Source organism: Erithacus rubecula (genome assembly GCF_903797595.1).
Source record: "Erithacus rubecula genome assembly, chromosome: 3".
Taxonomy (NCBI): domain Eukaryota; kingdom Metazoa; phylum Chordata; class Aves; order Passeriformes; family Muscicapidae; genus Erithacus; species Erithacus rubecula.
The window spans coordinates 143,991,473-144,003,668 of record NC_136689.1 but is presented as its reverse complement, the minus strand read 5'-3'; the positions used below and the strand labels follow the sequence as shown (position 1 = coordinate 144,003,668).

At 43.2% G+C, this 12,196-nt stretch overlaps 1 long non-coding RNA gene across 2 annotated transcripts in view; it reads right to left on the bottom strand.

Moving 5' to 3' along the window:
* LOC306800098 overlaps nt 1–8,860 on the bottom strand; it is a 237,262-nt gene extending 228,402 nt beyond the window's left edge. For both annotated transcript variants that reach the window (XR_013773760.1, XR_013773761.1), the window contains exon 1: nt 8,667–8,860. This is a non-coding gene — a long non-coding RNA (uncharacterized lncRNA). The remainder of the gene's footprint in view (nt 1–8,666) is intronic.
* Nucleotides 8,861–12,196: the final 3,336 nt, after the last annotated feature.

Sequence of the window (12,196 nt, the reverse complement as noted above, 5' to 3'; positions counted from 1 at the left end):
TTACTGGGATATCTGATACTCTGAGGAGAAATTTAAAAGTAGTATTATGCATTACAGCAATTCAAGCTGTGCAAATAAAGGTATTGTTTTTTTAATTTCTATATAAGCAAGAAGTCAGCTATCATTAACTACAACATGAAGGAACTTCACACTGAAGTTCATGTTGTTTAAGAAAGAGCACCAAACACACCAAACTTCCCCTGATCTTGTAATATGCAACTTCACATTAACATACAGAATCACAGCTTCCATCAGTTTGTTAGAACAAAGGAATGTTTAAGTACACAGATTAATTATACTTCGATGAGATTTTACTGCTTCTAGTTAATATTTGGCATAACCTGATGCTTAACTGGAACATCAGCTTAGCAGACCCTGATCTAACCAGCGTGTTTATCAAGGCAAGTCATTCAGTCACCATATTCAAAGCAAAAAACTCATCATAAAATTTTAATTAGGTTTCTGAACTCAAAGCAGTCATGCAAGCTGAAATCAAATGAAGAATGCAGGACCAAACAATCATGCCTAATCACATAATATCTTAGGATATCAACTACTATGTTCATTTTGTAATTAATAATATTAAAAGCATTGGATCAGATGTGGCAACTCTTTTTTTCAAAAAAAGAAAGGAAGACAAAATTTACAGATGAGTAGTTTAATAAAATATCACAGATTTCCTTGTTAAAGAATGTCTTGTATCACAGCTGAGTCAAGTCTGAACACTCCAAGTTCTGTTCAGCTAGAAAAATGCACACCAATCTTCATAAAGCCCTAGAAATCACCTTCACCTTCCTTAGCATTTCCTTGAAATACTCCCTTGATATATATTCAGAACAGATGAGGGGCAGATTGCAGAAAAACTGTCTGCCCTGATACTAGAACATTCCCAATGTTCCAGTGACCTGAAAGTACCTGATCCTGTCAGCAGACAGCTTAGCTGTCCCACTGCAAAGGGCTGTGTGAAATTTGTCCTTGACCTACAGGGAGATCCAAGGGTTATACTCATGGAACCATCACCAAAGAAAACATTCCTGAACACTGCCTTTGTTGTACTGGGATAAAGTACACACCTGTCAAACTAATATTAAAAATTAGTTAGCTGTAGTATTTCTTATCTTAACCTAATTTGAAAGGAAAAAATGTGTTTGCTTATCCTTCTACAAGTCAGTGAAATATTGATTGCTTTTAAGTTAAAGTTTTACTGGTTAAATTTACTGAACAATAATTTAAGATAAGCAAAACTCCAAAAGATGCAGACTAGGGAGAAGATGAAAAAGAATATTTATAAGCATCATCTGTGTATAATCAGACCATTTAGCTAAAATTTATCAGCATGTATCACATGAGGTCTCTATAAAATGCTTGATACTCTCAGAAAACATGGAGTTCAGGCAAAACCCACTACTCTAATCATATGAGCATGTTGCAAGCATGTTCATTAAAACACTGATGCACATCAAGCATGGAGCAGCCAGCCAGCAAAATGAATACAGATAAAATTAAAAAGCAACTCTTTCAACACAAAGGTGCCCATGCCCAGCCAGAGCCCTAGTGAGGATGAGGTAGAAGAAAGAAGAATTTTAACTTTGAATAAAGTTAACACTAATTAGAGACTATTACTGACTTGTCAGGCCCAACATCAGAGACCTGCTTTAGAACTTCAGGTAAGAACAATCAGAAGTGTTACTATGCGTTAAACCAGAACACAACTTTCTGTCTGTTCTGATTTCACCCCTTTTGTTTCCCATTTCAATCTTACTAAATAAATCTGTGTCCTATTTTACTATTTTGTTTGCCTGGTACTGAGGATACAGGGAAAGGAGACAGTTTGGTGAAGGTTAAAAAACCCACTCTGTACCAGGGGCCCCAAGAAATACCCTGAGAGAGATGCTTTGGAAGCTCATGCACTGAGGAACATTTTCTGCCAAGCTGCAGAAGGTCAGCAGGACATCTTCTGTTGCCAAAAAGCACTTTTCAGAAGCTACAAATTTGAGCTTTTTCTGGGAGTTATCAACAGTACACAATGTAGCTCCCCACTCACCCAAAACTGCAACGCTGTGATCTCTGCATGTAAAAATGCCCAGGAAAGTGAGAGCATGGCCACTCTGAGCAGGGAGTGAGCAGTGTGGACAAGAGACAGACACCAGCTCAGCCTCCAGAACACTGTGAAACACTCTGAACATCTGCAGAATGACAACCCTGCGTTTGGCTGAACCCTGCTGTATCTGCAGAGAGAACAATGAAGTGCATGAATAAAGCCCTCTGAGGCTCAGCTGGCAGTTTGATTTATTATACTCACGTTAAGCCTCCAACGTTCATTCTCTGCATGGCTCGGATACAGCAAAGGATTTGGCTTGGACTAACTTATTTTATTTCTATATTCTTTACAACAAATGTCCGTGCTCTTACAAATTTCACTAGTACCATTTTGATATCTAACATGTTGATTCAATGTGAAACATCATAATTAAACACCCTTTTAGCTTCCTCATTCCCACAGGATGCATCATGCCCTCAAACACGAAACAATCTTATCTAGGGCACTTCTTGTGAAAATTTTAATCATTTTCCCTTTATCTTTATAACCTTCACTTCTGCAGAAATACAGACCACATTTGCTCTACCTTCTTGTGCTGTTAAGCTCTGTACTGCTGTTCAGACTGAGGCCTGCTAAGACAGTGTACAAGGAGCAAACTGGTACTACTGAAAGGATAACTGCTGGCATGCAAAATTATCTGTACTAAATAAACTTCAACCTAAAAGGTGTGCTGAGATCCTTCCATTCAAATGTCAGCTCAGACTTTCTTGGGAAGTAGAGCATTCTCCAGTTAGACCAGTTCATTAGTGTTTTAACCTATGGAACTCACTGAAAGAGAAAAAAGCAGGAACATTGTGAAACAAATATAAACAAGTTACTATTGATCAACCGGATCTCAACACACTCTCATCCATATGTATACCTTATCATTACTATAAATTGATATTATAACCTTTTTCTTGTAAGAATCAATAGGGCAGGAGGGCTTTTTTGGATCTATTTCTGGATTTGTTTTTTTCTATAATCCTTAGCATTGCATGAGGGGTTACAAAAATCAATCATTCGCCAGTGCAGCCATCCCCCCTGCTCTTCCTTCCATCCCACACTCCAACAGTGCATCCAAACAACAATCTGGAAAAGACCACTGAGCCAGGCAATGAACAGTCAGGCCAGCTACCCAAAGACTTTTCCAATAAATTAGATAACATAATTTATGTAAACAATTTATCACAAATAAATCTTACTACCTTCCAGACTTTTTCTGGAAAATAAATAAATCTATCAGCACGCAGGTGGAGGCACTAAGATTTTGGATCATTTTAATATTATTCCATATCATGTATGCCAAAGGTAGATCTGTATCAACTTGCAGAGAAGTCTGCAACAAAGTGAACAGATTTTTTTCATGTTTTCCAGTCCTGATAGTTCTGAAAGCACTGACCTTTCCCTCATCCCAGAAGTTCCCCTGACTATGGTGGGTATGCCTTCACCCTTATATATGCTTCTAGCTTGAAGATTTTTACCTCTCTGGAGTATGGAACACTGATCACAACAGAAAAAAATCCTCAGCACGTTCACCAAACCCAAAATGCAGCAGCATGCAGCCAGCATCCTGACAGTCTATTCAGCTTGTTCTCAATCTGATTATTCACGTGTTTTGTACTGACTGCCATCTGCCCACTCCTCCTCCTCTCTGTCTCTGACACAGACTTTGTGGCATCTCATGAGCCTTTTTTTTAGCACTTTTCTGCACACTTCCTTCAGGACACTGCTACACAGAGGGAATAAACTTGATTGTAAGATTGTTTCCTGGAGCTCCCCAGGCATTACATTTCAAATCAATGCCAATTCAGAAAACCTTTTGCCATGTAACAGTCAAAAAAAGCCCTATATACCTACCTTTTGTTTTAAAACATTTATGTATACATCATATGCATGCAGATAAATTATACATATGAAATACATGTATAAATATATTTACATACATATTTAAGACAGGAGATAAATTAAGAGACCAAGTCAGGCACTACTCACACTCTTTTACCCCCTCATTTAAATTGCAATTTGAGCAGAAGATACATACCAGAGTAAGCACACAGGTATTTTTATTTTAGGCAAACAATCCACTGCTTCATAGGACTTGACAGTTGTCTCTATTAACTCCATGGCTGTTGTAGCCAAATCTTATCATGCACTGAAAAGGATGCTGGGATTAATTATGTAGCTCCAATCTGGCCCTTTTATTAGTATCAGGAATGTTCATTCCCCAAGTTATACATGACAGTCACTTAAAACTCCATCTGGCTTTTATGATTTACACTAGGAACTTCCATGCTAAGAGTTCATAAACATATTAACTGCACTGAGGGTTTTTTGTCCCTCTCTTACAGAAAAAAAGTTTGCAACAAACAGTTTAAGTATGAACAAACCTGCAAATGCCTGCTAGCACTTGGAAATTTAGGAAGAAAGAAAGAAAAGATTCTTAGCTTCTTTACACAAGGCTTGTTTGAAAAACTTGGAGAAATGCAGAAGAGCCTTCTCTTTACTCTCTCTGCTGCTGACCTTTAGACCTGACACCCACTGCATCCGGTGGGAAACTTTTTCCAAGAGCCAGCCTTATAAATATTTCAGCAGATTGAAGCATCCAGACCGCATTTTATTTGCCTGATCCCTTACAACATATATGTGGACTTTTATATTCACATAAGTATCTGTCACACAGTAAAATATAATTAACAGAATCCTGAAATCTTGAATGTGCTGCATGAAGGTATTTTTGAAGTTTGGGGATTTTTGGGGAAGTTTGCTTCGGGTTTGTTTGTTTGGGGTTTTTTTACGGCATTTATTTTTACAGCTGCTTCAAGTCTCTAAAATACAACTTCACTGCTGCCTATTCTACTGTATATGGTTTTAAAACAGATTTGCATGTGGTCCATAAATAACAAAAGCACTAAGAAAAGTCTATACATCCCTATCTTTGGTCAATAAAAGTTATAGTGATAATTCAATTTCCTTCTCAAAATAAAAATTCAAGTTTCTCTTAGATGTTTTGCCAATAAATGTCCTTAAACTTGCAGGAACAGCTTACTTAAAGGAATCTGTTCAGCTTTTCTGAGAACAGCACCTGTTCCTTTTTAGATAGCCAGTCCCCTTGTCAAGTCTTGCATTCTTCTTGTTCCTGCACTACAAGAGAAACTGTTTTGTGCAGTATGGAGCAGATCACCCTGGAAAATCACAGGAAAGATTTTCATTACTGCCACAGGGAACATCAGCATTCCTCCCCAGGCACACTTCTCCTCCAGGTCAACCCTTCTTCCCTCTGTAGGTGGTTCCCCTGCAGAGCTATAAATCTCACAGTCTTGTACACAACTGTGCCAGATCAGTGCTCTGAAGGAAACTTTCCAGCTGCTCCAAACAAGCCATGGAGTCAGACAAGGACAGCCACGTTCACCAAGACAGGTAATCAGGAATTTGGCTCCCTCACACTGCTACAGCACTAACAAAAGAGACTGGAAGTATGAAACATTAGACACTGTTCAAAGAAGCTGCTCCATTTACTTAGAATTAGATTATGCTCATTGCTTTACTGCAGAACTTTATGCCAACAAGTTTCAGCTAGATTTAGCAAGCAAGAAAAACAAAAGAAATGTTTGGCTTTAGTGCTTGTAATGGAGGGTTTGTTTCAATTTCACCCATCAAGTGGCTGAACTTTCATTACGCATGAGTAAAGGCTAACTGCAAGGACAAGTTTGAAGGATCAGTCTCTGAAGACACAATTCCTCCCAAAGACCTTGTAACAAGAAGTGTGCAGTGACAGTGTAATAAAAGACTTTATTTTCCAGTCTTATTGAGGCTTCTGTTGACACTTAAGTCCTTTGGGTTTTATGGCTGTTTTATCACCAGCCATCAATGTTTTATCATCAGCCATGTAGTGGCCCATCCACGTATGACAGAGATCAAGGCTTCAGTCCAGTAAAACCTCTGCCACATGACTTCACAGTGGTTACAGCTCTATTACCAAAAGGAGCAGGGGACAAGCTGTGTGTCACTCCAAGTTCCTCCTCAGATGTCTCCTAGGACACTGCCATGCTCCTGGCTCATAGGAAACTTGCAGGCAGATATTTGAGACAGGCAGCAGCTCTCAACCCCTCCCGTAAGATAACGCCAGTGAATTATCATGCATGAGAACAGCAGGACAGGATGTACAGTGGGAGCTTACATAAGACACAAGGCACTGCTGGGAACCAGCACAAGTGAACAGCATAAATGGCTCAGAAAAATGCTGATGTCACTCGTGTACGTTCAGCTGGTGCTGGCCAAGTTTCTCTGCACCCAACACTGGCCTTTCTGGCTGTTTGTAAAATCTTGCAGTCTGCTCTGCTGCAGCCAGATCTTGAAAAGGAACTTGTTTTCAAAAACCTGGGTTTCTTCCTAATGAGAGCTTTCCTTAAGATGAGCAAGAATCTAAAGAAAAACAGAAAATGTAATGGAGAACTGGAAAAAGTGTGTCATTGTGTACACAAACACTTGCTCCTAATACTTACTGAGAAAACAGTTCAAGCACAACTTACCCATTTTAAAACATGACCTCTGCAAACCTACTAAGGTCAATGAGACTTACAGTAGTTACTCAGTGAGCTCTGCTTGCATAAATTAAAGATGCCTAAGGGTAGCTATGAAACCAGGTATTTGATTTTTCCAGGGCACCTACATATTAAAAATTAGCAATGAATTGCCATTCTATCAGAGCAGCTTTCAGGTTTATTTTAAAAGAACAAAGAAAAAACACAAAACCCAAACCCAACTGAGTTGTGCTTACCTCCTCCCCAACACAAAAGCTTTCTTATTTCATGTTAATCTGATTATGGAAGTTTCATATTAAATTGAGTAGGGAAGTGAGAAACTATGCATCAAATTACTTTCAAAAAATCCCCAAGGTATGAGGCAAACAATGCTTCTTCCTGGTGTATCCTTCTATAACATATTAAAAAAAAGAAAAAACTATGAGTAATCTAGCTGCACAAGTCAATATTATGCAAAACTGTAAAGAGAGAAAACTTATTTCACTCAGGTCAGGATTTACAGCAACTCTCAGTCGTGTGCTTGGCTGCTTCCATATGTTATTGCAGTGGCTGCACTTCAGAGCAGTGTGTGAACCATGACAGTCAACTCCTTCAGCTCCAGAACTCCTGTATTTAGGTTTTTGCCTATGAAATACTGGAAGTATTCTGACTTTCCCACAGAGAGCATCCTATAAGGTGAGGGGAAAAATACTGTTCCTAAACCTAAGACTGCCTTTTATTACAGGTATAATGAACTTATTGTCACTCCCTTTAGTGTTTTCTTGCCAAAAGACCATGTAGTTCAGAGATGTCAACTATCAGGGATAATCTGCCACATTAGAAATTCACGAGGTTTCCTTAGCAGTGGAAGAGGACACCACACGGGTTTGCCCTAGGCAAAGAGAACTGGAAAAAAACCCATCCATAAAGTATTGCAGTGTGGAATAGCAGCTCTTTGAAAGCACACACTGCATGAAAATATGAAGTGCAAGATGACCACAGTGCAAATCATGCAATATCACAAGTTATTAAATGTCTTTTTAAGCAAGCTCGTATTTCCATCAAAGTGCAGCTACTACAGTTCACATCCTGGCTAGAGCCTTTCTACTTCTATAATAGAAACCCCATCACTATCTACCCATTATTAGTACAGCAGATAAGCATTTCACAGTCATTAGCATGTTTATCCACAGGACGCTTTTGGAAAGCACCGCTATTCCCGATTCAAAAGCAAACACAGGACTGTGCACAAAGGCTGATCCAAGGTCACAGAGTAAGTCTGTGGTGAAGTAAGAAACTTCACCTGGTTTTGCCTTCCTGCAACTAATACTTTCTATTAATGAGTCACTGCTGCTCCTCTAAATTATTCTTTCAGCAGGAAGAGACAACAGACTGCCTGTGGCATTCAAACTCTACATGCTAATAGCAGCTCTGCTCCTGGGTTTGCTTAAAATAAATAAAAAAATCACACCCAAGGGCCTTGTTCTGTGCTGTCACAGAATCCTGCTTGTGCTCTGGGCTGCTGTGGGGGAAAAAAGGAACATACATATATATATTATTGGATAGCCTGCCTGGTTTGTGACCCAGCTCTTTCCCTAGAGAAACAAAACCCAGTCCTTGAATAGTTCCACTCCCTCACGCCGCAGACCACCGGGCAAGGGCAAAGTGCAGCGAGGAAGGGACGGTCAACTGGGAGACAAGTTATGCAAAGCTGGGGGCCGGGCGGGGGGGCAGCGCTCCCTAAAGCCCATAGGGAAAAAAAAAATACAAAAAACCCCCTTTCTCTTGGGGGGTCACGGGGGTCACGGTGCCGGGTCACAGCCCCGGGGGCTCCGGGGGAAAGGAGCCGGCACGGGGGGAGCACCGGGAGGCGGCGGGCTCCCGTCCGACCCCGCACAGCGCAGGGAGCCCTCTCCCAGCTCCCCCACCGCCGGCCATGGACGGCCGGCCGCGACCCCACACGCCGGGAGCCTCCAACAGGCGCTCCCCGACCCAGCCCCGGCCCGCTCCTCACCGCTGTCGCCCGCCCCGAGCTCGGCCCCGGAGCGCCGCTCCTCCCGTACCTGTGCGGGGAGGCGGCGGGGAGCGAGGGGCTGTCTCGCCCGGCCGGCGGGTCCCGCGGAGCCTCCCGGCGGGGCCGTGCCCGTAGCCGCCCGTGCCCCGCTGCCGCCGCCGCGGCCCCGCCGCGCTCGCTGCCCTCGCCTCCCGTTTGACCTTTCCGTGTCTCCGCCGCCCGTCCCCGCCACCCTCTGACGTCACCGCCATGGCAACCAATCCCCGCCCCCTCTCGGCCCCGCCCTCCAACCCCGCGCGCGCGCGCACGCGCTGCCGGCGGGAGGGGGCGGGGCCAGGCCAGCCCCAGCGCGCGCTCATTGGCCGCTACGGGAGCGCGGCCCCGCCCCCCCGGAGTCACCCACAGGGCACAGAACCGACAGCAAATGTATAATATTGATACTGTACATACTTATATTATATATGTGTATATATATATGTGTGTGCGTATATGTGTGTGTGTATACAGATACATGTGTATATATGTACATGTGTATGTGTATGTGTATGTATGTTGCTTTTTTTCTCCCCACAGCAGCCCAGTGCACAAGCAGGATTCTTAGTACAGAAAAAAGCCCTTGGGGACGATTTATTTATATTTTTTTAGCAAACCCTGGAGCAGAGATGCTGTCAGCTGTAGGGTTTGAATGCCAGGGGCAGTCTGGTGGTCCGTGCCCAGGGAGTGAAAGATGTGGGAGCATCAGTCCTTCATGGCGTCAGTCCTTCATGGAGCTACTCCTTCATGGAGCCAGTCCTTCATACACTCAATCCTTCATGCACTCAGTCCTTCATGGAACCAGTCCTTCATGCACTCAGTCCTTCATGGAGCTAGTCCTTATGGAGTCAGTCCTTTATGGAGCCAGTCCTTCATGGAGTCAGTCCTTCATGGAGCCAGTCCTTCATGGAGCTACTCTTTCATGGAGCCAGTCCTTCGTGGAGTCAGTCCTTCATGGAGTCAGTCCTTCATGGAGCCAGTCCTTCATGGAGTCAGTCCTTCATGGAGCCAGTCCTTCGTGGAGTCAGTCCATCATGGAGCCAGTCCTTCATGCAATCAGTCCTTCGTGGAGCCAGTCCTCCATGGAGTCAGTCCTTCTTTCCCCCCTCTGCAGGGAGGGAGGGAGTGAGGGGTCCTGCTCGATGTTGAAGCAGCCAGGGGTGGCATCCATGTCCTGGGCTGTCATGGACAGCATGGCCAGCCCGGTGGGGGGACTGTCCTGCACTCTCTGCACTGGAGCAGCCTCACCTCAAGTGCTGGGAGCAGTTTTGGGTGACATGATATAAAGACTCTAAGCCATTAGAAAGTGTCCAGAGAAGAGCCATGAGGGTGGTGAAGGATCTGGAGGGGAAGCCACACGAGAAGTGGCTGATGTCACCTGCTCTGTTCAGCCTGGGGGACACTGAGAGGAGACCTCATGGTGGCCTGCAGCTTCCTCACAAGGATCAGCATCAGTCTCTTCTCTCCGACAAGGGAATGGCCTGGAGTTGTGTCAGTGCAGGTTTAGGTTGGATATCAGGAAAAGGTTCTTCACCCAGAGGGTGGTTGGGCATTGCAACCAGCTCCCCAGGGAAGTGGTCACAGCACCAAGCCTGACAGAGTTCAGGAAGATTTTGGACAATTCTCTCAGGCACGTGGTGTGACTCTTAAGGATTGTGCTGTGCAGGGTCAGGAGTTGGCTCAATGGTCCCTGGTAATCCCTTCTAACTCAGGATGTTCTCTCTGATTATATCCTGTTTGGTTCTGTGAATTTAAATGCTGCCTTTTCTGTGCACACATTTACACAAACCCTGCTTGTGCCATCAAAGTTTGCCTGTTCCTTCCCATCTCTAGTGTTCTTCCACATCCCATGGCACTTGAGTATTCCCCAAGGATCAAGCTGCCTCTCTGGTGCCACAACTTAGAGCACGTTCCCATTGTTTAGAGAACATATGGGTAATTGCTTTTTCTTTTCCCAAAATACTTGGCATAGAAATCATGTATGTAGTATGTAGAACATATGGAAGGCTGTATATTTCAATGCCTCAGTGCACAATGTGTGCCTAAATGTTTTATGTGGAAATGCTTTGCTTCAAACACTTGTCAGCTGTGAGCATGTGCAGCTTGCAATGCGTGTAAGGTCAGTGTGTTTGACTCTGGGTTTGTACTTTGTTTCATGAAAGGTGTGTGCATTATCAGCATGTTACATATTTCAGGCTTTAAGTCAAGATAAGTACACAGGCATGATATTTAAATACGCTATCAATTAGCAGTTACACTGCCTTTCATCTGCCTGACATGCAGAACATACTGCATACTTTATGTGTGCCACTTGCTGTCATTTTTGGAGCTGTGACAAATTTCAGATTATTTTAACCAGAATAGTCATTCAGAAATATAGTCCTATATTCATCAAAAATACCAGCTGAGATGTGTTCATCAAACCTTTCCTGAAGGTGGATAAAAGGGCATGGATACAGTTTTCCTGCCTTTGAAATGCACAATACCTTTTTTCCAGAGTATTAAAAAAACAGTTTAAATCCTATCACAGCATGACCAGGATCTGCAGTATGAATTCATGAATTGTCTGACTCTTGCTCATTTAAAGGCAGAGTTTTAATAAGGAAATAATTTTGAAGAGACATTTTTAGCTGTCACTGAATGTGTGGCATGGCTTATTCCTTATCAGCCCAAGTAGATGTATGTTGTATTACTGACTGATAATGCTGTGGTTGTGGGTTCAATACCTGCATGGTATCACAAGGTATTCACTTCAGAGCTGGACTTAGTGATCCTGGTGGGTCCCTTCCAACTCAGAACATTCTGTGATTCTGTGAAAACTCTGAAACTGGCTGCTGTTCAGAGCAGGGGTGTTTGGGTGGAAGGTGACTCTTGCGTGGTGGGCAGTGATACCAGCCTGTTCCAGGAGCCATGTGTTCCTTTAATTCCAGTCTCCAAGCCATGAGCCTGACTGTGGCCAGCTTGCAGGAGTGTGAAGGGGATGAATTTGGCCAGTCAGGAGCAGCCAGGAGTGACCTTATTCCAAGGTACCAGACAACCATCTGGGCTGGATGTGCCTGTCTGCCAGGACAAACTGCGTGTCAAGGCACCAGGACTTGGACTTTCATATTTGCAATGCTGGAAAAGTGCAGTGTCTGTGTTACCAACCCCCAAACAGGAGGAAGACTTTGAAAAGCAAACTTTTAGGAAGGGCATAAATACATGGGCCAGCAGGGATGTATCAGTATGACATCAGTGTTTCCTTTCTGCACATCTGTTGCTCCCCAGTTCGGCAAGGAGAGTCCTTTCTTTCTTTTCTGGGGGTCAAGTAGTGTAATCAGTGTTTGTGGGGGACATAAATACAGTCCTCAGCATGAGTAAATTCAAATCAAGTACAACTCTTTGGCATTTTTATCTATTAAATCTTTAAAAAAGCCAAGATAAGCCCATAATGACTAATTGGACGTGATGAAAGGGGATGGCAAAACAATGTAGGTGAGGGAGGAGATGAAGAAATCAGTCTTGAGAAAAGATCTGGCACCCACAAGGCATGAGAGAGACAGAGCT